The following is a 4,545-nucleotide window of genomic DNA, read 5'->3' on the forward strand; positions in this document are numbered from 1 at the left end:
AGGAGATATCCTGCTCCATTTGAAGCATGATATTCTCCACACATTAGATTAGATTAGATAGATTAGATTAGATAATACTTTATTACATGTCCAAATGTGTGTCCATTTGGTTACGGAAGTGGAAGTGCTCCTTCACGTAGACGACGTTGGCCACGTCATCGTTAAACCTGTTGATTGGTTGGTTTGAGGTTCAAGGATAGTAATTGTTTAGCATAATATGGATTGGCATATTGATTACAGACTGTGATTTGAATGGTTAAATATGAAATGTTAGTTTAATCTAACTATTGAACACTGTCATTGAGCTTGATCCGTGATAAGATACCTTTGGTTGTTCGCAATGACCTTCATGGCTACCAGCTGCTTGGTTTTGTGGTCTCTGCATTTGAGGACTCGACTGAAGCCGCCCTGACCCATCAGCTCCAGGACCTCATAGCGGTAGGCGATGTGGTCTTTGATAACCTGCATTTAAAAGCCCCATTAATTACATAGAGAACCAACTGTGAATAAATATAAATACATCTCACTGAACCCAACAAAGCCCATTCCTCTACTCTGAAAGGGTTTGTGGTCCCTAAGGAAAACACGCGTCAATATTTACCATCGTGTTGTGTCCCTTGATGTCATCATAACCATGGTAGAGGGTGCAATTCTGCTGGACCTTCTCTAACGCTATGCCATGGTACCACACCTCGATGTACTGTTTGATTCCCCTCTACTCAAACAGTGTCAGGTGTTTTTTGTAGGCCGTCAAGGCATCTGTGTGCAGGGAAAGAAACGAGACACAGGGAGCATGTTGAGGCCTTGTTGCTCAGCAGGAAGTGATGGCCTGATGAAAGGGACAGGCATCCGTCCCTTCGTGAAGGAAAGGGTTTAGAAGGTGATGTGGTCTTTTTAAGTTTTAACTCGTCTCAAGGTTGATGATGAGATGGTAATGGTAAACTAGGGTTGGTCTGAAAACATTGGAGTCTAAACGTATGTTTTACCACATCCGTGGACTGCAAAGCTTTAGTCTCCAATGTCTTTTTTCGTATCCAATATCAGATCAAACATCGTATGGACAAAACTGTTGGACATTATAACAACACAAAAATGACTCACTTGTGGGGCTCATGTAACGGTATATGTCCTGGGACTCGGCTGGGCTGCGTTGCTGGTCCACCAGTCCACCATGTGTTCCCAGCTACTGGACTGATGAGGAGAAGAGTCCACGCTGGAGCAGGGACTCTGGAAGTGCTCCAGAATCCACGGATGCTGCATGGCCTCAGCATGCGCTTTGCCGGCTCGTGTGTTAACATCGCCAGATCAACAAGAACAGGCTTTAACATATCTGTAACACGCTGAATGTGGAAGACATTATTTCCTTACATGTGCACTGAATGATTTGCCGCCGATGGTCACGACCTGACCCTGGTTCTAATGCTACAACCTCCAGGACTACTTTATATCCCCTCATAACAACTTAACATAGCACGTGTTGGAATAAATACATAAGTGAGGACTTGGGGACCGTATAAAACGTCACACTTGGGTCAGAGTGGAGGTACACTTACGCGACACAGCGCTGGATGAAGTCAAGAAAGAGTTGGTCCTCGTCTCCAGGGCCATAGACAGACACCACCTGGTCATGCGTCTGCTGTCTCCTTCGACCTGCATTAACGTCACACAACAACATCACACAACAACAACAACTGAAGTACACAGCAAACCAAGAGGCCAAGGACATTTTATCGTGACACTGGGAGGACAACTGGAGGATGGTTTAGTTTCTACTCACCAGAGATCAAGTCCTGAAGCGGGGTCTCCTTCAGCATACCCTTTAGAGGAACACCCAGCAGCTTCAACAGAACACGCACACAAGACAAGGTTCATCATTCAAATGAACAGTAGCTTTGGAAAGAAACAGCTACCTTTAAAGATGGGTGTTTTTCGGTCAAGGTAAAAGGCCACACACTCACTGCTTCGATGTTCCAGAAGGCTTGACCCAAAGTCAGCCACCTTTATGACCTCTGAGTCATCTTCTGATACGAGGATGTTCTCCTAAACAGAAAATATACATTGAATACCAAAGACGTGCATTAAGTGTATATTCAAAACAAAACGTGTCAACATGTAGGACTTAGATGATGAGGCGCCTACTGGTTTCAGGTCACAGTGGATGATGCCGGCCCTTCCAAGGAACTGGAGAGACTGCACAAGAGAGATGGCATGGCTCCTCAACTGAGAGGTGCCCAGCACTCTGAACTCTCTCTCGTTCATCACCTCATCCAGGTTCTTTCTGGAAATATTACACATTAAAAGTATTCATAAAGCGTTGTCCTAGGTATTTCACTCTTTCACCTTATGCCTTTGTCAAGCACAGATATTTGAAGCAACATTTGTATTGTTATTGGCACTGATATTATCAATTACAAACAACTTGTTTGTCTTTGTCTTTTTTCGTATCTAATATGAGATCAAACATTGTATGGACAAAACTGTTGGTCATTATAACAACACGAAAATGAGCAACGACTCACTTGGTGGGCTCATGTAACGACGCATGTCGCCGTGATGGAGGGACCGGCTTTATTCAGCGCCCCCTCCCTCCTCCTGCCTCCTGCCTCCTCCTCCATGGCCCCGACCGGTCACGGCCCTGCCCCGGAGGTGGACGGGGCTGCATCGCTGGCAGAGTCCACCATGTGCTCCAAGTTATTGGACTGGTGAGGAGAAGTGGCCGCACTGGAGCTGGGACTCTGGAAGTGCTCCAGAATCCACGGATGCTGCATGGCCTCATCCGGGGTCATGCGCTTCTCCGGCTCGTATCTTAACACCGCCAGGTCAACAAGAACAGGGATCAACATATCTGCAACACGCTGAATGTAGAAGACATTGATTCCTGCGCTAAATAATGCACTAAATTGCGCTAAATAATTTCCCGCCAATTGTCACGACCTGACCCTGGTTCTAGTGCTGCAACCTCCAAGACTACTTTGTATCCCATCATAACAACTTAACATAGCACAGGTTCGAATAAATACATAAGCGAGGACTCAATGGACCGTATCAAACGTCACACTTGGGTCAGAGTGGAGGTGCACCTACTCGAGACAGCTCTGGATGAAGTCCAGAAAGACTTCGTCCTCCGTGTCCAGGGCCCTAGACAGACTCAGCCTGGTCATGTCTCTGCTGTTGCTTGGACCTGCATTAACGTCGCACAACAACATCACACAACAACAACAACTGAAGTACACAACAACCAAGAGACCAAGGACATTGTGTCGTGTCACTGGGAGTACAACTTGCGGGTGGTTTAGTTTCTACTCACCAGAGAGCTCGTCCCGAAGCGTGGTCCTCTTCAGCCAATCCAATGGAGGAACACCCAGCAGCTTCAACAGAACACGCACACCGACCCATTAGAATAACAGTCTGGCGTTGAAATATTATTGCCAACCTAACTAGGTATTCATTACCTTCGCCATTTCCAGCACTAGCGCTTTCTCATGGTGCACATCAAATAGGATCTGGCCTGTCTTGAGCTCAGCTAAGATGCAGCCCAGACTCCACATGTCAATGGCCTTGCTGTAGGCCCTCTTCAGAATAGCTTCTGGGGACTTGTAGGTCAGTGTCTGGGCAAAAGGATCGGCTGTGGAGAAGGACAAGGTGATCATTGAAATGAACATTAGCTTCAGAAATAAACAGCTACCTTTAAAGATTGATGTTTTTCGGTCAAGGTAAAAGGCCAAACCCTCACTGTTGCGATGCTCCAGGAGGCTTGACCCAAAGTCAGCCACCTTTATGACCTCTGAGTCATCTTCTGATACCAGGATGTTCTCCTAAACAGAAAATAGATATTGATTCCAAAAGCCATGTGCATAAAGTGTATATTCTAACTAAATGTGTCAACATGGAGGACTTAGATTATGATTAGGCTCCTACCGGTTTCAGGTCGCAGTGGATGATGCCGGTCCTACCAAGGAACTGGAGAGACTGCACAAGAGAGATGGCATGGCTCCTCAACTGAGAGGTGCCCAGCCCTCTGAACCCTCTCTCCTTCATCCCCTCATACAGGTTCTTTCTGGAAAGATTAAACATTGAGAGGATTCATAAAGCTTTGTCCTAGGTCTTTCTCTCTTTCACCTAATGCCTTTGTCAAGCAGAGATATTTGAAGCAACATTTGTATTGTTATTGGCACTGATATTATCAATTACAAACACCTTGTTTGTTGTTGGTGTCTTATTTCTATATGAGTGGGCATGATATGAAGCTTTTGTGTTCCAAACCCACCCCATGAGGTCAAAGGTGATGCACACATGTTCACGGAAGTGGAAGTGCTCCTTCATGTGGACGACGTTGGCCACGCCAGGCACATCGTTCTTTTGGAGAAGCTCCAGAATTTCCACCTCTGCCATCGCCACATCTGCAAACCTATTGATTGGTTGGTTTGAGGTTCATGGATAGTAATTGTTTAGGATCATATGGATTGGCATATTGATGACAGAATGTGATTTGAATGGTAAAATGTGAAATGTACATTTAATGTAACGATTGCACTCTATCATTGA

The 4,545-nt window shown here is 45.6% G+C and overlaps 1 long non-coding RNA gene across 1 annotated transcript; it reads right to left on the bottom strand.

Annotated features, from left to right (window-relative positions):
• Positions 1–402: 402 nt before the first annotated feature.
• LOC311420222 lies at positions 403–1,435 on the bottom strand. The gene is made up of 3 exons (XR_014683906.1): positions 1,102–1,435; positions 602–759; positions 403–462 (listed from the first exon to the last, which is right to left on the bottom strand). It is a non-coding gene; the product is annotated as an uncharacterized lncRNA (long non-coding RNA).
• Between the last annotated feature and the right edge of the window lie 3,110 nt (positions 1,436–4,545).

The sequence above is a fragment of the Micromesistius poutassou genome (assembly GCF_964030765.1).
Source record: "Micromesistius poutassou genome assembly, chromosome: 1".
Taxonomy (NCBI): Eukaryota; Metazoa; Chordata; class Actinopteri; order Gadiformes; family Gadidae; genus Micromesistius; species Micromesistius poutassou.